Source organism: Triturus cristatus, chromosome 2_2 (genome assembly GCF_964204655.1).
Source record: "Triturus cristatus chromosome 2_2, aTriCri1.1, whole genome shotgun sequence".
Taxonomy (NCBI): Eukaryota; Metazoa; Chordata; class Amphibia; order Caudata; family Salamandridae; genus Triturus; species Triturus cristatus.
Genome location: NC_140582.1, coordinates 332,586,446 through 332,611,503, shown reverse-complemented (window position 1 = coordinate 332,611,503; position 25,058 = coordinate 332,586,446). Strand labels below are relative to the sequence as shown.

At 44.8% G+C, this 25,058-nt stretch overlaps 1 protein-coding gene and 1 pseudogene across 4 annotated transcripts in view; one reads left to right on the top strand and one right to left on the bottom strand.

Moving 5' to 3' along the window:
- The window catches only part of GSTCD (glutathione S-transferase C-terminal domain containing), an 841,775-nt gene that overhangs the window by 369,332 nt on the left and 447,385 nt on the right, over positions 1-25,058 (top strand). The gene's annotated exons all lie outside the window — the stretch shown is intronic.
- LOC146862218 (ATP-binding cassette sub-family F member 2 pseudogene) lies at positions 8,086-10,458 on the bottom strand (annotated as a pseudogene). The gene has a single exon (XR_014978110.1). The product of XR_014978110.1 is annotated as an ATP-binding cassette sub-family F member 2 pseudogene (transcript).

Genomic DNA, 25,058 nt, shown 5'->3' with positions numbered 1-25,058 from the left:
CATTTCGCGAGGATTCGTCAACCGGCGCCAAAGTTATTCAAAATAGAATTTTCAGATTTCTTATGGAAACACGGTCCTAACTATAACTATCTACTGGCGACCGCCAGTAGATAATATATATATATATATATATATATTTTATCTACTGGCGGTCGCATATTATCTCCTGTGTGGCCTCACTCCAAATGGGTTTCCTGTTTGTATGGATATGTATATATATATATATATATATATATATATATATATTACCTACTGGCGGTCGCCAGTAGGTAGTTATAGTTAGGACCCTCTTACCATAGGAAATCCGCAACATTCTATTTTGAATAACTTTGGCGCCGGTCGACGAATCCTCGCCAAATTTTCAAAATAGGTGGGGCGCTGCATTCCGCTCCTACCCTGAAAGTCTCGGGGGGGATTCGTCAAGCGGGGGCTGAGATAAAAGGGGGGTCCCAAAACGCGTTTTTCCCATGCATTTTTCCATAGGACCTTTAGACAGAGCTACAGCCCGAACGGCTGAACAGAGTTAAATGAAATTTGGCAGAGAAGTAGTCCTCAGGTCAAGGAAGTGCCTTTTGTAGGTTTGGTGTAAATCTGTTCAGTAGATTCTGAGAAAATAGCCTTTAAATCAATATATATATCTGAGCCAGCTTACGGTGCGCTTACGGTGCGCTTACCGTACGCGTACGGTGACGTGCGCGAGCGCGATTCTGATTGGCTGATAGAGCTTCGTAAACATTCGAATCGGTCGAAACCAGGAAGCGGCGGCCGCCATTTTCTCTCTTGCACTCTCGCAGGGGGTTGAAAAACAAAGGGCAAAAACATGTAAAGGGGCTGTTTAGACAGCTCCCAAGCACCTAGCCATGTTTAGGGAGTCCCCAAAGATCCCCCAAGGCAAAAAAGGCAAATTTAAATTTTTTCGAACATTTCCCCGATTACGCTTACCGTACGCGTACGGTAAAAAAAAATTAAAAAAAAAAAAAATTATCCACACTCTCCCCACCCCATGTGCAAATGGTGCCCGAAGGGCAACATTTGTGCATGGCTTATCACCTCCTACAAAAACTAATATATTACCTGTCACAACGATGCTCATCATATGTCCTCCATGTGCGCACGGTGCCCGAAGCGCACCGCGCGTTCATGGCCCATCTAGCGTAACGTGGGCACGCGGTGCGCGAAGCGCACCGCGTGCTCACTGTGCGTGCACGGTGCGCGAAGCGCACCGTGCGCGCACGGAACGAACTGCGTTAAGTGGGCGCGCACGCCACGAATGGCGTAAAGTAACTTAGCATTTAAAAAACCGTACAAATTCACTGAAAAAACCATAGGTTTCACACACGTTATAGTTAGGAATTAGCATTTAAAAAACCTTGCAAATTCACTGAAAAAACCATAGGTTTCACACATGTTATAGTTAGCTGGACATTTTATTGATAAAAAACCAATGAAATTCCCCCGTTATAGTTAGTGCAGGCAACTATAACTCACGCGACCGCAATCCTCTGCTGATGACATATGTGTCTTTATGAAAAAAAAATATTTGTAATATATGTATAGCTAAAATTTAATGGAAGAAGACATGGGCAAATAATTGTCTAAATACAGTATTAGCATCAGCAGAGGATTGCGGTTGCGTGAGTTATAGTTGCCTGCACTAACTATAACGGGGGAATTTCATTGTTTTTTTATCAATAAAATGTCCAGCTAACTATAACATGTGTGAAACCTATGGTTTTTTCAGTGAATATATATATATATATATATATATATATATATATTCACTGAAAAAACCATAGGTTTCACACACGTTATAGTTACGAATTAGCATTTAAAAAACCTTGCAAATTCACTTAAAAAACCATTGGTTTCACACATGTTCTAGTTAGCTGGACATTTCACTCGTAAAAAACCAATAAAATTCCCCCGTTATAGTTAGTGCAGGCAACTATAACTCGCGCGACCGCAATCCTCTGCTGATGACGTCAGATATTACATCACTGATGACATATGTGTCTTTATGAAAAATAAATATTTGTAATATATGTATAGCTAAAGATTAATGGAAAAAGACATGGGTAAATAAGTGTCTAAATACAGTGATGTAATATCTGACGTCATCAGCAGAGGATTGTTGTCGCGTGAGTTATAGTTGCCTGCACTAACTATAACGGGGGAATTTCATTGGTTTTTTACGAGTGAAATGTCCAGCTAACTATAACGTGTGAAACCTATGGTTTTTTAAGTGAATTTGCAAGGTTTTTTAAATGCTAATTCGTAACTATAACATGTGTGAAACCTATGGTTTTTACAGTGAATATATATCTATACATATCCATATCCAGACAAACAGGAAACCCATTTGGAGTGAGGCCACACAGGAGATAATATGCTCACACATCTTTATTGGACACCCGGCCAGCAGGACCCCTTTCAAGCAGCATGTCCTTAATCTTTCCGCCAGACGCGTTTCAGGATAAAAATCCTTTCTTCAGTGGCTAAGGTAAACGACCCTTTGAAGCGCTGTTCGTTGCACACATCTTCTTTTTCAACACCTGCCTCAGTGGGCGTGGCCACACTATGGCCTTTTGGGAGTTGTAGTGCGCTAACATTGTTCCCAAGTGGGTACGCTTTAAACAGTCTTTTCTTCACCCAATAAAATTGCAAAACCTTGTTCAGGGACCTGCCCCGCTTTAAGGGTGCCAACAGTAGTATTCTAAAGCTGACACCACCCTGCAACGGCGCCAGCTTCACTCCGTCCCGTAAACAGCAGCACCTCCGTGGTGCCGCATCGGACCCGCAGCAATGCGGTGAGCCTCTCTCCACGACCGGGTAAGGTCTGTTGTAAATCCAGACAAACAGGAAACCCATTTGGAGTGAGGCCACACAGGAGATAATTTGCTCACACATCTTTATTGGACACCCGGCCAGCAGGACCCCTTTCAAGCAGCATGTCCTTAATCTTTTGGGTGAAGAAAAGACTGTTTAAAACGTACCCACTTGGGAATAATGTTAGCGCACTACAACTCCCAAAAGGCCATAGTGTGGCCACGCCCACTGAGGCAGGTGCTGAAAAAGAAGATGTGTGCAACGAACAGCGCTTCAAAGGGTCATTTACCTTAGCCACTGAAGAAAGGATTTTCATCCTGAAACGCGTCTGGCGGAAAGATTAAGGACATGCTGCTTGAAAGGGGTCCTGCTGGCCGGGTGTCCAATAAAGATGTGTGAGCAAATTATCTCCTGTGTGGCCTCACTCCAAATGGATTTCCTGTTTGTCTGGATTTACAACGGCCCTTACCCGGTCGTGGAGAGAGGCTCACCGCATTGCTGCGGGTCCGATGCGGCACCACGGAGGTACTGCTGTTTACGGGACAGAGTGAAGCTGGCGCCGTTGCAGGGTGGTGTCAGCTTTAGAATGCTACTGTTGGCACCCTTAAAGTGGGGCAGGTCCCTGAACAAGGTTTTGCAATTTTATTGGGTGAAGAAAAGACTGTTTAAAGCGTACCCACTTGGGAATAATGTTAGCGCACTACAACTCCCAAAAGGCCATAGTGTGGCCACGCCCACTGAGGCAGGTGTTGAAAAAGAAGATGTGTGCAACGAACAGCGCTTCAAAGGGTCGTTTACCTTAGCCACTGAAGAAAGGATTTTCACCCTGAACCGCGTCTGGCGGAAAGATTAAGGACATGCTGCTTGAAAGGGGTCCTGCTGGCCGGATGTCCAATAAAGATTTGTGAGCAAATTATCTCCTGTGTGGCCTCACTCCAAATGGGTTTCCTGTTTGTCTGGATTTACAACGGCCCTTACCCGGTCATGGAGAGAGGCTCTCTGCATTGCTGTGGGTCCGATGCGGCACCACGGAGGTGCTGCTGTTTACGGGATGAAGTGAAGCTGGCGCCGTTGCACCACCCTTGCACCACCCTTGAATGTTGATGTCTATTCCTTTCTTTAAACTCCTTTGTACGCTGGTCTGGAGCTACCTTCCACTCTTTCTCATCAGTTGATGATTTTTTTCTTCATAGTTTTCTACAAAACCACGTGTGCAAGGGAACATGTCCCCTCATAAAACTACAGGGTTTAAGCCCCGTCAGGACTGCCTCAAGCAAATGTCTGTGACAGAACCCAAAGAGGTATAAATCTGGTGTTTGGGGCACGACTCTGAGTCATGGGAATAGTGTTCCCCTCATGAATTAGAAGGCGACCTGGGAATATGAAGCGAAGCTTACGTTGGCGTACACCATAAGAATTCGTGCAAACTCTCTCTTGAAGTCGAGGGCACAGACCTGCTCTTAAGGCCATTCCATCAACAGGTTCTTGCCAAAGCCCAAGTCTTCTGATAAATCGAGGTGGAAGCACAAGAAGAATAACCAAGATTGGTCACAGTCCTGCCTCTCTCTGAAAATGCTGATTTAATATCGAATCACAAGGAACCCCAGGCCATCTTCAACATCAGAACAGATTGAAGCCTTTAAAGAGGTATGTTGAATGTCTTCTTCACCCTTTTGTCTCTCTCGTCGTGCTTTGGGCCCCAAGAATATTTGGAGATCTCCATTCGAGCTTCCACTGGCAGATCTGTCCTCAGCCTTGTCTGTGCCTCCTAAAACAGTCTCGGGTTCTGCACCAGCTTCAGTGCTGACTCGTACTCTAGCTCCAAAACCCACGCCATTCTCTTCAATATTGATGCCGGTTCCAATGCCTCTGGTGCCGGGGAACGCCATACCAATAGTTGTGTCTTACTTCTAGTCTAATTCATCTCAGCCTGACTGAGTTGGCATCCAGAATCCACCCAACAGGTCCTTCTCCAATCTGATTCAGACACGTCACCAATGCATCTGCTGCAGAGCCTCCTACCAGCACTCAGGCAACGTTTTGGTACTGACTCTGGCCAGGGCCAGCCAGTCTTCAGGGATTATGATGGGGATGAGTTACCTCCACACTATGACAACAACTTTTATATGGATGATAACTTTTATGTGGATTTACGGCAGGCCAGTGAGTTGGACACTTCCACGAATATGGGACTGGTTCCTCAACAGAGGAGGCTATGGTGATACGTCATGCAGCTGAGATATTAAACGTACAACTTCCTTCTATGGAAGTTAAGACAAACATCCTATCTGAAGTTCTGCAGCCTGGACAGGCTTCCTCCGAACCTCTACTGGCATTCAATGAGGCCTAGACGGATACATTACTGGGCATCTGGGTTGAGCCTTGTTCTTTCCCATCGGTTGAGGCAGGTAGCCACATGCCACAGAGAAGCACCACGCAGCACTGATTTCTTAATGGAACACCCTACATGAGAAAGCATGTGAGTTCAAGCTTCCACCAGCAGGGTAAGTCCCAATGTTTTCCCTACAAACCATCCAGGATGGTAGGATGCAGCCAAATATGTTAATATGTTTCATATTGTACTCTACTGACTGCTTGTACACAGCAGTTGGAACTAGCATGGTACTGCGGCGCCAAGTGTGGGTGAGATCCAAGGGCGATGGAGATGTGCCGGCAACACTCTGGACATGCCATTCAATGGGTCCCACCTGTTTGGCGAGACGGGTGACTCGGCCCTGGAACACTTTAAATGGAGCTGAACCATGGCGCATTTCTTGGGCCTTTCTATTCCCGTTAGACAGTTTCTTCAGCAATTTTGTCCCTTCAAGGAAAACTCCAGAGGTTTGGTGTATTTGTAGTACCAATGCCAACCGTTCCTACAACAAACACCCAGTTCAGGGGCGGGGATCCAGCAGACAACGTCCAGGCCACCTGGAGCATCGAACTTCCAGTTCCCCGACCGTATGGCAGTAGCCACTAAACCACTTTAGTTTGCCCTTAGTTGCACACAACCACCCTTTGGGATGCAGACATTTCCTCCACAGGTGGCAAAATATAACATCTGACAGAGGGGTCCTTCAGATTGTTTAACTAGGCTACGCCTTACCATTTTTTTCTGAACCGCCTCATCTTTCGCTCATATCAGAGTGCCTTTCGGAGCAGCACCTGCCCATCTTTCTTCAAGAGGTGCAAGCTCTTTTGGCCAAAGGAGCCTTAGAAAGGGGTTCAGCCTTATAAATAAGGACTGGTTGTTACTCCCATTATTTCGTAATGCAGAAGGATGAGCACTTTTTTCCCATCCCAGATTTCCAACCTCTTAACACCTTCTTGTGGAAAGACATACTCAAGATTCTAGCCTTGGCCTACATTCTGTGTGCCCTGTGTTCAGGCGACTGGATGGTGGCTTTGGATCAGCAGGACCCCTCTTTTCATGTACTTGTCCTTCAGTCTCACATGTGTTACTTTCCGTTCAAAGTAGGCCAGGAACATTTTCAATTTGTTGTGATCCCCTTCGGTCTCTCCAGTGCCCTCAGGTGTTCACGAAAGTCATGGTGGTGCTTGCAGCACATCTTTGAAGGGTGGCGATTCCACTTTCCCTTAATTGCTGTTGAACGGTTGCTTTCCGCAGTCAGTCAGTCGTGGACCCCCTTCTGACATCGTTGAGATTCACTTCCTATGTGCAGAAGTCACACCTAACTCCTTCGTCGACGCTCCCCTTCATAGGAGACATTCTGATACAGTGCAATTCTGGGCCTTCCATCCATCACAATGAATCCAGGATATTCAGACTATGGCCTTGATGTTTCTACCTCGGTCCTGAGTCACAGTGAGAGTGGCGCTGAGGTTCTGGGCCTTTTGCCCTCCTGCCTCCTGCTCGTTGGCTATGCCAGGTGACATATGTGGGCTCTGAAGTGGAACCTGAAGTCTCAGTGGGCCCAGCACAAGGGGAACCTGTCAGATTCCATCAAGATTTGGGAGGAGACTGCAAAAGATCTGCAGTGATGGCTGCATGACATCAGTTGGAACTGCAACTGACCACACTCCCTGCTCCACCCAGAGCTGCCGCTGGTGACAGATTCATCGCTGCTGGGCTGGTGTGGTAACTTGGTGAGCTGGAGATTAAAGGGCTCCGGTCCCCTGCGGAGACATGACTCCACATCAACCTACTGGAGTTGCGGGCCATTCACATGATTGTGAAAGCCTTCCTACAGTCCATCAAAGATAGTCTAGTTCCTGTTTTCGTGAGCAGCACTACCGCCAACATGTGGTACTGCAACAAGCAGGGAGGGGTGGGTTTCTCGGACTTGTGCAAGGAGACTGTTCATCACTTGAGCTGGCTGGAGCGTCGGGGCATTTCCCTGGTCAAGAACCACGTGTCGGGGTCCTTGAAAGCCAGGACGGATGAACTCAGCCAGCAGCACCCGGCAGGTCACGAATGGCTATTACATACTAATGTGGCACAAGCTTTCTTCCAGCAATTGGGAAATCACTGGCTAGACCTTTTCGCTATTGTAGAGAAAATGCTGCATTAATACACGTGCGCAGTGAAGTTTCCAAGAAGGCTCTCTCTCTGGGTTGCATTCTATCGAGAGTGGAGCATGGGTCTCCTGTATGCCTTTTTGCCTCTCTCTCTCTCCTGCCTAGAGTTCCAAAGGAGGTCAGTGACGACTGTGCCCAAGTCATCTTAGTGGCTCTGGATTGGGCCATGAGAGTGTAGTACCTGGAACTTCTGGGTATAAGCAACCATCCTCTGATCAAGCTACCTCTTCGGGAGTATCTTCTGTTGCAGCAGCGGGGTAGGGTTCTACTCCCGGGCCTGCACAATGTATACCTCAATACATGGAGATTGAACGATGGAAGTTGACTGAATTTGACCTCCCTCCTGAAGTTGTGGATCCTTGCTGCCAGTCCCCCAACAAAATCGATCTACGATGGGCGCTGGGGATACTTTGTGGCTTGGTGTGGCTCTTGCAATACAGACCCATTAAAAGGCAAACTGTTGAATGTGTTGCTATTTGTTTTATCACTGGCCCAGTATGGACTTGCCGTGTGCACTATCAAAGGTTATTTGTCTGCCCTTTCGGTCTTTTTGCGTTTATCAGATCAGTGTCCTTGATTTAATCACCTGTTGTAATGACTTGTATAAAAGGATCAGTATATAATTATATTATAATTGCTTAGTAATTTTTAAAACTAAAGTATAGAATTACTTAAAAGTAATTTAGTTATAGTTTAATAAAAAAACTAATGTTACATTAATTTTTCTTTTTTTTTTTTTTTTTTTTTTTATGAGAAGGGTTTTCTTTATTCGACGGTCAATTGTTTCTCTTAACTTCTGAACAGTAATGTACATAGTTAAATAACACATTAAAACCAAAAGTCAGAGAGACACTCTGAAGTGCAGTTTTTGAAGTGAAGCAAAATAATAGTTTGGGTGATCTCATTCCCAACATGTTCCCTAGATTCAGCAGTCTTACTCATTTCTGAGAGAAGGCAGGCGATGTTCCTGTAAAAAGGTTTGTCCTTGAGGAGTAAGAGCGCAGGAGAGGAAATAGAGGATTACAGCAACAATGCTAACAGTCCTTTAGACAAGAAATCCAGATACACCGTTTTCAGAAGAGCTATGAATCTGGTTGCTCCAAGATAGTCCCATCAGTACACAGGCATTCTGATCCTGCTCCATCAATGCATTGTTTCAAGCTTCCTCTCGGGGCTTCATGCCTTTTTGGAAAGTGACTCTTCTCGAACCAATTTGGACTTCAAGTGGTCTTTGTAAGAAAGGATATCCCCTTTCCACTTGGTGATGGTCTGTTTCTCACACACCCAGATCTCTTGTGCAACCTGTTGAATAAGTCTAAAGTCGTGGCTAACTAGCATCATGCCTCCCTCAAAGTCGTTGATTGCATCAGCAAGAGCATCAATTGTCTCAATATCCAGGTGATTGGTCGGTTCATCCAAGAAGAGCAAATGAGGATTCTGCCAGGCAAGCCACGCAAGACAGACACGGCACTTCTGTCCATCTGAGAGATTACGGATGGGACTGACCTGCTGTTTCCCTGTGAGCCCATATCGGCCAATTATCTTTCTCATCTCCTCCTTCTCTTTAATCTCAGGGTAACATTTCATCATGTACTCCAGAGGAGAAAGATCAAGTTCCAGCTGTTCCTGTAAGTGCTGATGGTATCGGCCAATCTTCACGTGGGAATTCTTTCTGATCATGCCATCTGTTGGCAATATCTCTCCAGTCAGCAACTTAAGGAGTGTGGACTTCCCAGCTCCATTTGGGCCAACAAGAGCTACCCGCGTATCAAGGTCTATCCCAAATTCAATGTTTGTGTATATCATTGGCCCGTCCTGGCTATACTTAAAGCTGACATTCTGCACCATAATAACAGGAGGAGGGATCTTGCCGCAAGACGGGAAATAAAATGATAGAGTCTTATCATTTGTAACTCGTTCAGTGAGGCCAGATGACATCATCTTCTGAAGGGTCTTCTCTTTGCTCTGGGCTTGTCGGGCAAGCTTAGCACTGCCATGTCCAAACCGGGCAATGTAATTCTTCATGTGTGAGATTTGATCCTGTTCCCAATTGAAACGTTTCATTTGATTCTCCTCCAACTCCAGTCGAGTCTTCACATACTGATCGTAATTTCCAGTGTAGTATTTCAGCTTGCGGTTGTGCATGTGAATGATGTTTGTGCAAACTCCATTCAAGAAGTCCTGGGAGTGGGAGATGAGGACCAGGATACGCTTGAACGAGCGAAGTTCCTCTTCAAGCCACACACATGCATCCAGATCTAGGTGATTTGTTGGTTCATCCAACAGCAACATGAATGGACGGATGAAAAGGGCCCTGGCAAGGGCCACTCTCATCCTCCAGCCTCCACTGAAGTCCTTCAGTTTCTTTCTCTGCATAGCAGGGGTGAAGCCCAACCCATGTAGGATCCTTGCAGCTCGCACTTCAGCCTTGGCAGCATCCAGTTCTTCCAGGCGCTCATACAACTCCATAAGTTTTTCACATTCAGCATCCTCATGCGCCAGACGTTCAGCCTCTTTCTCTAGCATGTTCCTCTCATGGTCCACCTCCATAACACAATGCAAAGCAGTTTTTTCCGTTGGAGGCATCTCACGTGTAAGATGATAGATGTCGATGTGATCCGGAATAGGCACTTCACGCTTGCCAATGGCAGACAGAAGCATTGATTTTCCTACTCCATTAAGCCCAATAAGCCCATAGCGTCGGCCAGAGTTTAGTTCTAGTCTTGTGTCTGTGAGGAGCTCCTGTCCATGGAAAGTCAGTGACAGGTTAATGATGTGGACATCAGTGCTGTTTGGGTGGGAGGACAGCACACCAGTCACCGCTCGAGCTGCAGCTTTTTTCAACTCAAACTCTTCCAGTTCCTTGGTCATCTCATCAACCTCTAGATTTTCTGTCCCATTGCTCTGCTCACACTTCTCTTCCAGCTCACCCCCCTCATCCTCGTTTCTCTTGGGACGTTGGCGAGCTTTGGCTGCTTCCTTTTTCTTCGCAGCCTTTTTCTTGGCCAGGTCGGAGGGCATGGCAGCTAAGTCTTTGTTTTGGAACCTGCCAGATGTAATGTGAACGCTCCACTTCGCTGTTCTTCTCCAAAAGCTACATTAATTTTTCAATTAAAAAAATGTGTTAAAATATTTTATAATTAAATAATGTTTTATTTGTATATATTTTTTAACATTAAATTATATGGCTTTATATTTAAAGAAGTTTCATTTCACTTTATTTCCTATGGGATTTTATTCCATACCCCTATTATTTTTTGTGGGAGGCTGATGCATGTATGAGTGGTTGGTCATATGTGGTGTTAGACTTACTGCTTTTTCTTTTTGGCAGTAATAAGTTACACTCGTAAATGTGCTTCCACCTCCTTTTTCAGTGGTGGCGTCATGTATGTCTACACTTTTGAGTAGCTTTACTCTTCGATTTTGTAACTAGCCAGCAGTAGTAAAATTACTCAAAAGTGTAAGAGTAAATTACGTGTGTAAACTACTTACAAGTGTAAGTTTCCTTTGTGAATAGCCTGTGTATGATTATTCTGTTTCTGTGATGCGTTGTTATTATGAATTATTTGACTTGTGGATTTCCTTTCTAAAGGACAGAAATCCATCCTGTAGCATAATACATGCTAATGTAGTGAAACACCTGTGCAGTAATACTTCTGAATAAACGTATTAATTGAAGAATCAACCCCAACACAGCCCACTTCTCCTATTTATTTAAATTGCCCAGGTCTCCATGGTGTACAGGGCAGCAATGTTTCACAAAGAGCTTTAAGGATATTGTCGCGCTTTTGGTCCCGAGACCACAGTTGAGATGAAGATTGCTTGTGAACTCTGGAAACTCGTGGACTTGAAGGTAATGTACATGGGTGTAGCGGTGGCAGATTTCTACCACAAGATGTGCTGGAGACAGTCATGCCATGACACACCAAGAATACTGGCTCATAACCACCAGCTAATGACTTACCTTCTGAAGCCTGCGGTCCTACTTCCATTTTGGGAGCTCCATGAATGGGATGTGGCGGTGGGTGGCAGCCAGCTTGATTTTTGTCAGAATTCAGTGAGGACATGTATAAGAAGCCACACATGCGTCTAAAATAGGAGCCCTCTTGAAATGGATTCATAGTGCCATATTTGATTAGTAACAATTAAAAACACCTGTGATGGAAGCCATTTTGGAACACCTCCCGATATCAGCCCTCAAAACATTCTTTGATTTCTTCTCTACTGACTGTTCATTGCAGAACCAACTCATGGATTACTGCGGCTACTTGCTTTTTTGGAATAATTGATTTTCATTTCTATTTGGCCTTTCTGCTGGTTTAGATTCCCCCCTTCTGTTTGGAATATTGCTTTCTTTCTTTTTTGGTCTCACCTAAGACAGCATATGCACTGTCTGTTGCAAGACATTTTGTTAGATCACAGAGGGTTTAGAGTCCGCCCATTGTTTAACATTGGTCAGCCTCATTGTTACTGTAATTTGCTTGCTTTGTATTGATGCCTTGTGTGACTTTGCTTTTCTGTCATGAGCTTGTAAGTCTCCTGGAGCATTACACTACTTGGTTTTTTTGTGTGCTTGCTTTCCTGTTTTTAGCTAAGCTTTCTACAATAGTGTGAGTGTTTTCCAGCTGTCTCACTTATGTGCTTCTTTGCCACCCTGTCTCCGAGTGGCTCTATCTCACTATGTGCCCCCCCCTCCTCCATTTCTGTATCGCTCTGTGCTCCACCCCCCCCCCCCCCCTCTGTGTTGCTCTGTCTCACTGTGTTTTCTCTACTCTAGCCAAGTTGCTTTATCTCACCGTGTGCTTCTCTGCCCCTCCCGTATTGTTTCCATTCCCTGTGTTGCTTCTACCCAACTGCCCACATCCCGCCTTTTGCTACCCCTCTTGCTTGCATCTTCGATTTTGTTTCTGTTCACCTCTGCAGTGTTTTTTTCGTTTTAGTTACCAATCCAACTCAGACCGATAACTACATTTTTTTTTTAACTAGTGCCCTTCTCATTTTGTCAGTGTTCACATGCATTCTCTTCTATAACACTAACTTGTGGACTCGGTGAGACCAACACCAATGCTGGGGGAAGGGAACAGTCTGCCTCTGAGGATTCCATCTGTTACTGGTCTTACAGACACCATGTCTCTGCTTTCATCATTCTTGGACACTTCCCCTCACCAATGTTGGATGCTAGTACTTTGTGACACTGCAAATCCTGTTAAATCATTCAACCCTGTATCCTCACCAATGCAGACTGCACTTTTTGTTCCCTTGGTCTCCTACTGACTGTAATGTCACAACATGGTGATGTTTGTTCAACCTCTGCTGTATCCTGCTTGGGCATATTCAGATGTGTGATAGATTACTTGAATGTCAGGATACTCTGCTCACTTGTAGGGTGGACATACTGTTTGTACTGTAAATAATGCCTCTAGTGCATGGCGATGACTTGCTCAGGTGGTTTGACAAAGACTGTCTGAGATTAGCAGCTGAGTTTTTCAAGTGTTTATGTATGCATTAGTGCTTTTTCAGCCAACCGCCTTGCTAACATCTTTCCAGGCCTTCCTCTCAAACTTTTGTTGATCATTGACTCTATACAGTTCACCTGCAGGGGACAAACTGAGCTCTTGCCCAAGCCATTCCCTTTCTCTTTCCGGTGAGGATGCTCCAGGACTTGTTTCACGGTTTTCAAATGGCCCCCAGCCTGCATCCGTATGTGAATTTGTAGCGAGATATCGTTTTAAAGATACCTTCACATGACACAGTTATGAAAAGTATATGAATCAATTTGTGCAGCTGGTACAGGGCATGAGGATGTGGCAGTAATCTTCTCCCTTTCTCCTTTTAGATTTGCGCTATTCTTTGACTTTTTGGTTCTTTGGACACCCTCCCCTTCCACGAGCTTTCTCTTGTTCCTTCTTTCTCTAGTCTTCGCCTCACTCCTCAATCAATCTCCCTCCTGGAGCATCTCACTGAGCTTGGCTAATCTCTCTTGATTCAGGACTTGCAAGCATGTTGAGCTTCGGTGCACGTGAGCCTGTACTTTCTGCACAGATGCGCTCTTCATGAGGTGGAGTAGGCTGTCTAGTAGTATTCGGGACCATTCAGAGCCACGGGCTTCTACACTGATTTCAAGACAATAAGCCATAGAATTTGGGAGAAACTTTCTAATTGTGACCTTCACATCCAAAACTTGTGCTGTAATGCCTTCTGCAGTACGTTCATGATTACCTCCCCTCTACCCGATTACCCTTCTCTGATCCCCTCCAGATACTTGCAGCCGTGGTTTCTCCTTGAGTGATGGCGCACCACCCCCCCCAACCCGCTGCGAGCCACGCTAAGTGTTCAAAATATAATGGCAATTAAATGATTTCATTGCCATTTTATTTTGAACACAGCGTGGCCCCCGCAGCCACCAGCCTGCCCCCGAGCTAGGAGAAATGGGGGTGTGTCCTTTGCTGCCGATTGGCAGCATGGAGGACTGGCCAGACAATGAAAAGTGCACCTTAGTTTGGACGGCTGTCTTAGATAGCTGGGTGGAGAGCAAGCATAGGCATCCAGGGCCTAAAGGTGCATCGGTTCAACCCACTCCATCCAATCCTGGTGCTCCTCTCATGCTGGTTAACAGCATGAGAGCAGCATCTTGATTGGTTAGAGGTGCTCTTCGTGCAACAGACTGCAGGAGAACACAGAGGAGGATGCGTTGTAGCCCGTGGGTAAGTAATTTTTACTTTTATTTTTTATGTATTAAATGTGTAATGCATGTAATTCGTTTGTTTAAATTGAGGGGTTCGGGGGGGGGGTTGTTTTTATTTTGGCTTTTGGAGGGAGGAGTTGTTTTACTTTAGGTTTTTGGATGGAGGGGTTGTCTAATTTTGTTTTTTGGAAGTGGTGGGCCACTTTGCTCGCCACACCACATTCAAAGGGTACCAGCTGCCCCTGGTTACTTCGTCTTGCCACACTACCACGGCGGTTTTAGTATCCATGGCTTCTACTGGGTGTACTGCTGCCACGAAAACTACCACATTCAAGCACTGGGTTCCGTTAGTGGACTTGTGGGGACATGATCCAGGCTTTTGTGGTACTTCCTTGTGCTACAGGTCAGAGAGAGGTTGAAAGAAATAGGTAGATGGGAAGGGAGCATGAGCAGGTAGTGTCGTCAGCCACGTTGCTGTGCAGCACCTACTTCCGCTGGCGCAGCCTGCCCGTCTGTCTGGTATCATTTTCAGACAAAGGAAAATAGTCTTCCATCTGCTGATTATATTAAATGTTGTGCGGGCATTGTGAATATTCCGGCCCATCAGTCATCTACCTATTACAGAACATCCCTATCTGTCCTTAAAATCTATTGGGCACACAGAGACAGTGTTCAGAAATGTCTGTATTTACCTTCGCCTCAGTTCAGAATAAACGAGAGTCTCTCAGCCTTCATCCTTGTGGAATCTCTGACGTGCAGTGATGTCAGGCAGGGCGGCAGGCCTGGACAAGACTCCCACGGGCAGGCCATTCCCCAAAGGCACCTTTTCGGAGCTCTGGGTTGGAGGCTAGGATTTCCACAAACTGCGTCGACTGCCCTTGTTTCCAGTTTATTTTTCCATCACCTCAAATCTTTAGATCCTGCAGGTTGGATCATGCATTTTACCCATCATGTGCTCTTCTGTCTATTCGCAAGTTGTTTCCTCTGCTTGGGAACTCGATTTTTTGTTTGTTTTCCAATGCAGGTGAAAGGCGAGCGGCTCGTAATTACACTACTGGAACCATCTTTCTCAGTAGTGACAGACAAAACATTACCACATTCTTTCCTTGGCGGACTTTATTCCCCTCTCCTTCTCTTTTTTCGTCTCTTATTTGGCTGCCCCATTGTTCCTGTATAGAACACAAATGCGTCAAAACTGGAGCAGCTCACAGGATTCCCGAGCCAGTTTAGGGTGCCCTCGCTGTGCGATAGTATTTATTTATTTTATTAATTTATTTTTGCAGTTTTGTATAGCGCGAACAAGACCTTTACAGGTATCAGAGCGCTTTACAGTACAGAGATAACGACATAGAAAACATATGAATATCGTGAAATAGGTGAGGAAAGTAAGGATTAGCATACACTAGTATCACATAGATACAAGGGAGAATCAAAGAGTCATGTGAATTTGGCTAGAAGAATAGATTTCACTTCTTTTTTTGAAAAAGGCTGCCGATGGGTTAAGTCTCGTTTCTTGGGGCAAGGCATTCCAAATCCTGGGTAACCGGCTCACGTGTCACTGCCACTGGTCCGGGCTCACAACTATTTGGGTTGTTCTGTCGGTGCGCCCCCCCCACACGTGCTGCGGTAGAAGGCACCTCTGCATACCTGTGGCACAGGTGTGCCTTTGTTGTTTTCAAGCATGGCCTTTATACCAATATAATGACTCTATCTTAGCCTACCCTGTCCCTCCTTTATTGGTGCTCGAGCACCCGAATCCCTTCCTCATCATATTAAAATATTCGTCCTGTTTAATCTCGTAAATAACCTCTTGGGTTTAAATTTTCTGGGGAAATTTTGCGTTTTGTAAAATACTACCCAACTATGCTGTTTACAGAATCACCAAAACTAGAGGAATTGTGATGCAACTGTGATATTTTTTTTGTGACTAAATGAAAGTGATAGAAACAGCATCATTGAACAGGAACATCTCCATTTTCTCCTTTATATGAGCAGCTCCGCTGTAGATAGGAGAGGGCTACCCTAATGCGTCACCATAGACCGTGACTAAGCCAGTACCTGTGGAATGGAATGGAATGGAAAGGCATTTCTAAAGCGCATGGCTACTTGGAAGCATCCGAAGAATGCAAAGAGGCCCATGCTGTACATTGTATTGGGGGCGGTGGTTTTATTAATGACCACACGCATCCCTGGCGATTACTGTGCTACAGGTCCACCTGCTTCATAACCCCCCCACCCCCACCACACACAGACACACCTTTTGGGAGAATGGCTTTCTCTGCCACAGTTGACTAATTTGAATTTTGCCTGTATCTGCCTCTTGGTTGTATGTTATACTGAGTTTCATAGCAGTGAGTGTCAATGGCCTCCCATAGTGGCATAGTTGTGTGTCTATATGAACTGAGACATCCTTTGTACCACCACGGCTAACCCCTTTCCTAAGTACAATGAATTATTCATCTTTTATTAAATCTACTCCATTCACCCTTTTTAGGTCTCGCCTGGCGTAGGCTGCGCGCATGCGCAGTCTCGCTGGCGAGATTTAGTGTTAACAGGGTATTTTCTGTAAGGGGCTTTAAGCCCCGCCCCTCTGTTCCATTGGCCGGCGTCACAGTTTATGGTAAACGGTGGCCAGCCATTGGAACAGAGGTGTCGATGACGTTTTTGCTTGGCTTTTCGAGCCGTCCCATTTGGACGGACTCGCTTGCTTTGCGTTTGTCGCAAAAGGTTTCTTATCTTTATGGGGCCAACACATGGCCCCATAAAGATAAGAAACATTTTAGCAGGCGAGGCCACGGCAGAAAAAGCCAAACGAAAACGTCATGGCGAGCACTGTTTTTTAATTGCATTTTACTCGCCACTCCAAGACCAGCTCCGCCAGCCTGACCAAGCTCCCCGCCAAGAAGAAACGTGTGTACTGTATGTTGGTGCCCACAAGTGCCTTTGAACGTTGCTAGTTTTTATTTTATAAGCGCCCCATTACAGCGCCCGTAATGCTTGCATGCCAAGAAAACCCCTCCTGCCTCCCAAACAGGATCGAGTCAAACCTCAACCAGCAGCGATGCCGTGGCTGGTTTCACTTTCTTTGTTCTCTATTTCCGAGCTCCTCCCTCCCCCAATCAGTCATGGGGCTCCAGCAGAGCAGCGAAGCCAGGGAACGGAGAAGGCGGGTTATGCAGCTGCTGCAGCCTGTCTCGGAGCACGGGACACTGGTCTTTGCCTGCTCCTTGCAGTTGAACCGGCTGTGGGATTATGTGTATTGGCGATTTAAGTTTTCTTGTGCTGCCACCCTCGGGTGGAGCACAGAGGCGCTCTTTGACGAGGCTCATCCACGTGGGTTCTCACAACACACAGACGTAGGCACTCACTACCTCCGGCTGGTTCCTCCTCCCACCTCAGCTCCTCCTTCGGCAGTAGCAGGAAGCAGGAACCAGGGGCTGGGCCGGGCTTCTCTGCAGGCTGCAGCGCCTATGCCTCTGTATTGCCAGAACATACGTACTGACGTGTCCTCTGGGTCTGCTGTCTTGAGGTAAGACGTGCTGCGAACAGGGAGCTTCAGTCTGTCTTCTAACCGAGGAGGACTGAGCCACCGTGGAAGAGTAGCACAGTTATCTGTTAGATAAAATAGATGGCCTTGCTTGTTAGTTCTTATTTTCACCTGGTGACCCAGGGCAGTTTACACTGTGTGCGAAGACCTATGATGTTGGCATGAGATCTCAGGGCTGCTGAGCCCGCCACATTCCTTTCTCTGGCCCGGGGAGGGGCAAGGCTAGACACGCGCGCACACTGCCGAGCACAAGGCGGGGGTGTGTGTGTGGTGGGTGAGTTAGTGGCTTGTGTAATTATCGGGGGCACGTGGCGCACTCAGAGAGTTTAGTCCTAGGAAGCGAGGGGTTATGTGAGGAGGGGGGTTAGGGGTGTGGCGAGGTCCGTTACTGTGATTGGTGGTGCAGGCCCTCATTGTGTCTGCTTTAAAACGTGCGGTGTCGCTTGTGCACATCAGTGGCTGGGGCGGGAGTGTTTACTCTTGGCACAGAAACATGTGCAGCTACCGGTTTGACGATTGCACTGCTTTTGTGGGTATGCATTGGGGCCCTGTCTAGTCTGTTGTTTACGGTTCCGTAGGTAGCTGAACCTTTTCCTCCCGCTTGAATCACCGAACACGCCCTCATTGGAGGTGGGGAGCGGCAGGTGTTGATGAAAATGATCTGATAGCTTCTGATGGGCTCTTAACAATTCTGCTTCAATAGTTTTTAGTGACACAGCCTTGGCTTAGTCCTCCGGCTTCGCTTTGTCAAACACAGTTGAATGTTTTCCAGTTGACCACAGGCCGTTTATTATGTTGCAGTCACTTCAAGCAAACTGTTGTTTAGTCATTGCCTTTGTCCTCGCTCTGATAATGTTGATCTCTCATCCAGCCGAAGCACGGAGGCCTGTCAAGGACTGACTCCTAAGCAAATATTTACTATTTCACAATAACAGAGGCTGCAGTACACAGGCGGTCCGGGAAATTACGTTTGACTTCAATTGCTGAAAACGTGTTTATCGTGAATCAATCTGATGTGATTTCACCAACCTCGCCTGATTAAGAGTTTTGTGTGATTTTTATTTTTAATAACGGGTTCTTACTTTAAGTGTTAAGTGGATTAAGATGCAGTTTCAATCTTTAACGAGACATTTTATGTACGCCTAAACTCGGACTTAAATATGCAAGCCCGTATATATTGCGTTCAGTTGCTAAAATGCACATGGATATGGTGATACAGTGTTGCCCTATTTTGTTTTAAACTACTTGTTCGAGGCAAGTGTCACAGACTGCACCCTTTATTTATAAAGCTTTACCTCGATAACTTTGTTTCCGCCTTGTGTACGCTTGTTGCGTTTACCAAGTAATTCGAAAGTAGATTTATTTTTCTGGGGGCGTCGTTTGAGAACTACTCCGCTGGCTTCTTCATACTAGGTTTCTAATGCAATTAGGAACTGTAATCGGGCGTTTTTGCTATAGAATTAACACCTCTTCAGACCGACTCTGGGCTAGAAAACGTCATTCTTTCCGACGCCCTGCTTTCTTTCTGTTTCGAATTACGTAAACATGTAAAATGTACCGGAAATGCATTTTAATGAGTGGCTGATTTATGCTACCTTAAAAAAATAAGTGTAGATTTTAGAATGATTACACCGTTCATGGTATTATAGAGGATTCAATTTCCCAACCGATCTATTTACAAAATATTCAGCCTCAAAATTATCTTAACACTAGTGCGATGGACCTACTTACCAATCATGTCTTCTGAGGCAGTTGAAAAGGCTCCCTTCTCTGCGTTGTCCAATGCCAAGTATTTATTTCTGCCAGTATTCTTTAGCTGCAAAGTGAACAAGCCTTTGCAATGCAATAGGTCTCGCATTTGCAAGAGTTTGAGAGATTGGCATTGTAAATTACAATGCCTTTTATTTATGTTTTTTGATAATTCGCGAGCGGTGCGTAGACACACACTTTGTACTTATAGTCGTTGCTTACGAGAAGCAAGGCTGGCAGTAACTGCGCCTCTTAACTGCCAGTCTCGCTTATCGTAAGCAAGGACTATAAGAACAAAGTGCGTGTTTACGCACCGCTTGCAGGTTTACAAAAAACATAAATTAAAGACATTTTCATTTACAATGCCAATAGCTCAAACTCTTGCAGATGCGAGACCTATTGCATTGCAAATGCTTTTTTTAAAACCTGGCTTTGATCCTGAAATTCTATACATACCTAGGCACCACCTACAGTTGCAGCTGCCTTAATGGATTTTCGGGCTCAATACATTTCCTGAGATTCCTACACAGAAGGAGCATGTATTGCAGTATTTAAGTTTACCGTGTCAGGTGAGTGTGTGTTCAAAGGGCTCATACAGTCGATCTATCATAAACGTGTACAGCGCCAAATACCCAACAAGCAGTCAATTACTACAGCAATGCGGTGGACATATTGCTCAAATAAGTAATTTGTCAGGGCCCTACCAAACCTAGAGAAGTTGCTTCATTTGAGAATGTGAGGAACATAATTTCTTAAGGTGCAATCAATACTAGAGAATTCTTTGCCACAATCTCTCTTTCGAATGGTCTTGCTAATATCAGTTTATTCTTGTTGGACAATCAAGGAGAACCCTAAAGCAGTGCGGCATAAGTTGTTCTTCAAGTAGCTATGGGTAGACCCATTGATTACATTTTGTGGTATTGCTAGGATTTAAACTGAATCGTGGATGCCACTGGAGCTTCCTTAAGGTGCTGAGAAGTGTGTTGATCAAACTCTCTCAAGGTCTTGTAAAGAGCTGAGTAATTAAAGAACACGGCAAACCTTTATATGACAAATTTTGCAGTGGATCTTGCAGCTTCACTGTAAGACACCACAGTCACCATCTGTTAGGAGCTTCATCAGTAAACAAAAATGAACGTTTTAGCATCTCCAAGCTCCCCAGTTAGGTTCAGGATCAACAAAGAAGTGGATTGAATGGATGATGGAAGCAGACCTGTGGTCTCCCTTGGTTCCTTGTGGATACCCATAGCTTCATCAGATTGGCATGGTAGGTGGTACGTTTCTTTGTAATTCATCAGGGTACCGAAGATGTTCCATTCAAGAAACGCAACTCTGTGTGTTGAATCTGGGAACCAAGAACAGGCATAGTCTTTCCTTGAGTTGCAAGATTTCAGTTTGTTGTAGATGGAAGGCCACAGAGTGTTAACAGTAGTGTGGCTTAAGCAGTTAACAGTCACTTGAGAGTCTGAGAGTTGTGAATAAAATGGCTCAACTGTCTGCAACTGCATTGGGCAGTGGTCTGATAAAAGCTTCCCGCTAATCGAGAGTGATGTGCCAGAGATCAAACCTGATGAACTGAAAAAGGAAGCAAGGGACTGTGATCAAACCTGTAACCTTGTGATTCTAATTGCTAGTTGTTGCGCTTCAAAATAAGGAATTTTAATTTGGGACTTCTATTTTCAGTTAGAACTGTTTCAATGAATTTGAGACATGTTGCCTCCTTGCCTAGGGATTTATTAACAGTCCTACATTTGAGTGTAGGTGCCAAATATGTTCTGCGTATCAGGTGCTCTTGATCTGAAGCCCATCTCATCTCAAATGGATGACTTCTCAGTCCCCTGTTTCTGCTGCTGTAGATCTCTGGAAAAGACCTGCCGCCCGCTGCATTCATGAAGAAACGAAAAGAGCCCACTCCCCTAAAGTGAAAGCCGATGTACCCCTACAAAATTGAAAAGCCTTGTCTTACTTACATTTGCAAGTATTAACTTTTTCAACCTCTGGCCAGTTTGTACATCTCAGACTTTCTCGATAAGAACATTCAGCACTCATTCCGTTCTGCAGCAATCTTAAGCATCGAGAGAGCAGTCTCATATGCTAATGTCTCAACTACAGGTTTATTTAGGATAATAGTGTTGGAAAAGGACCTAGATATTGAGGCTTGTAGCCTTGTATAGTATGTATTTTGTCTTTTTGCTTTTTAAAATATAGTTCCATATTTTCGCCCAGGGTTTTGACAACAAGAGTTTCTCTGGTGGATTCCGATAGAAGTGTAATAATGGCCATTTTACCTTCCCCCAGTTAGTGTTTGTCTGCTGTTTGCTACAAGTGTCTATACATACCCCCCCCCCCCCCTCGCCTAACAGTATCACTGGTGAGTTCCACTCAGCAGACAAGACTGCCTACAAAGCTGCACTTCTTAGCTATAAGCAGAGCATAGTATCGGAGAAAAACATCTATTATACTGCCCAAATAAACCAAGCCCGATGTAGTATGAAGAAACTGTTTGAAGTTGTCAACCATCTTGCTGAACCTTCTAACCCCCCGACGGAAACGTCTCAAAATCTCTGTAACATACTGGCTGACTTTTTCTCTGAAAAGGTCACATCCATATTCAAGGATTTCAGCCCTAAAGTGATAATCTCCGACACCTCTGACTCTGAGTTACACGAGACTCTGACAGCTTCTACTGAATTTACTGAATTTACCAGCACGAATCCACAAGACATTCACAAATTAATTCAGTCAATCAAATCTGGTTCCCCTTTGGATCCCTGTCATCCATCCATACTCAATAACATCCCAGACATTATTTCTATGCCACTTGCACGTATCTGCAATAGTATGTTTGTCACTGGATCCTATCCTACCATTTGGAAAAACACCATTATCAGGCCGCTTCTTAAAAAACCTTCCCTAGATCCCACACTACCCTCCAGTTATCGTCCCATTGCATCTCTGCCGTTTCCTGCCAAGATCTTTGAATCGGTCATGAATAAACAACTTTCTGACTACATTCATACTAATGACTTGCTAGACGAAACCCAGTTTGGTTTCCGGCAAGGTCATGGAACAGAGACCGCCCTGATCAAGGCGGCAGACGAAATCAGGGCTACAATGGATAAGGGTGGACAGGCTGTCCTAATACTGCTGGACTTGTCGGCGGCTTTCGACACGGTCGATCATGTAACTTTGGTCGGCCGTGTCGAGGCCATCGGCATTAAACATAAAGCTAGGGACCTCATTGCATCATTCTTGGCGGATCGTAGCCAAGCGGTCAAGTTGGGCACTTTTACTTCACCCACCTTCAGCCTTCCCTGTGGAGTCACTCAGGGTTCCTCGCTAAGTCCGACCCTTTTTAATATCTATGTTTCGGACTTAGCGAGGGTAATAAAGGAGCATAACATCAGTTTGACAACATACGCTGATGATACTCAGCTGGTGTTGTCTATTCACAAAGATGGACCCACGGTCGCAGCAAATTTCAAGAATGGTATGAGGGCCATTAGCAGTTGGATGGCTTCCAACTGCTTAAAACTCAACTCAGCTAAGACAGAAGTTATGCTGTTTGGAAATATTCAACCTGTGTGGTCCCCTTCATGGTGGCCTGAGGAATTAGGAACCCCACCACAACCTGTCAGTAAAGTTAGAAATCTGGGAGTGATATTCGACAACAAGCTCCTTTTCCATCATCATGCGAATTCGGCAGTGTCATCTTCCTTTAACATCTTAAGGAAAATAAAGAAACTTCTACCGTACCTTCCCATAGCTATGGGAAAAACACTCATATCCACACTGGTGTTTTCTCGCATCGATTACTGCAACTCCCTCTTCCTCAATGCTCAAAAAAAGGTTATCTCCAAACTGCAACTAATACAAAATGCCTCCGCCAGAATTCTACTGGGCATTCCCAAATACAGCTCTGTCTCTGGACATCTCGACCAACTGCACTGGCTTCCAGTCAGAAGCCGCACGAAGTTCAAGACCCTCTGTATTGTCTATAAGGCAATAAATAACACGGGACCTAGATTCCTGAGAAGTTCCTTTAAACCTTTGGCAACCCCCAGAACGTTGCGTTCCAACACGGCTCACATGCTTCAGATTCCCAGAACAAGAAAAGTGACCTGGGGAGACAGATGTTTCACCATAGCAGCGGCGAAATTGTGGAACTCCCTTCCCCTTAACATAAAGATTAGTCCATCTCTGATTGTCTTCAGAAAGCAGCTAAAGACTTGGCTGTTTTCCCAATGACATTCCTGTAGATCACTTTATCCACTGTTTCAATGTTTATTATCTGGTTAGTTAGCCTTTAGCTGCTAGCGCCGAGACACCTATGGGTAATTGCAGCGCTTTAAAAATTGCCAAAAAAAATAAATAAAAAAAATAAATAAACATGTTATCTTTAGGTCATTTTTTTCTTCCACTAGTGCTAGGATTTATTTCTAAAAGCTTATACTTTAGCACAAGATGCCAATAACTGGTACATATCTTCCCTTAAACATTTACATAAAACCATCATTAGCAACTTGCAAGCAGTCATCAATAGATATGAGCAAAGAGTTGTTTACAGATGTTTTCTGTTGGGTTGGTCATTTCTCTCAGTGATGCATCCTTATTCATAAGCTAAGTAGGAAGCCCGGATTCTAGTGACCCTCTTCTAGCTGCATCATATTTAGCTAATGCACCCTACAGTGATATCCAAGATTCCATGGGCTTCTAGTCAATAAGCCTATCGACTTGTTTATGTTATAATCACAGTGTTATAATATTGTTATGATGGTCATAGGACTTGCTGCTTACAAAATATTCCATAATACAACCATACATCTTTAGGTAAACGATATTACCCTTATGTTGCCATGTTTGTTCTTTAGGTGCCTCACAGGAGTCGCCATCAATCCTGTCACACAGGAGTCGCCATCAATCCTGTAAGCAGGCTGGACGCTCATGTCTTTAAATAGGGTACTTTTTTCTTGAGAAGCAAAAAGAACAGAACGACCGACCAAGGTCCAGCTCAACCAAAACACATGTATTGTTAACAATCAAAAGATTGGTGCAAAAACACTTCCTGCATCCGTCGTCCAAAGGTGCAAAGCGAGTCAAAACGTAAATCCAAAGGTGGAAGGTGCACTCATTGAAATTAAACACAAGATCAAGTAGTCCAAAAAAACTTTTCTTTATTCTGATGGTTTTAACACGAACAGTACACAGCCAACGCGTTTCGTTCCATGCGGGAACTTCGTCAGGGCTATTTGAAAGGCAAGTAAAATATCCGGAAAAAGGTTTATGTAGTCCTTTAGAGCTCGTTTCGTCTCAGGAAAGAAAGGGCCATAGGAAGAATATTATATTCCTTGCGTATTATTATTTGTATATAAATATATATACAAGAAAGGACCCTCATGTAGTACCGATGGTGGTACACATGAAAGGTGACGAGATGGACAGAGGATGATAGGTATTATCCTTCACGGGTAGCGTCCGATCTCAGCATGGTAGCTATGAAGTAACTTTTTTCTGTTTGTGTAGACCGAGGAAGAGGCTACCAACTAGGTGTATTTTCAGGGGGCTTCTTGTGCCGTCTATGAACTCATAAAATATTTAGCATGTACTCTGGCAAAGCAACTAAGTTAGGTTAAAATTCAGAATCTTTTTATAATGTATACCTTCCCTTAGACTTGAAAAGAAAGGGATCAGCAGCTCCTCAAATCAAATGCA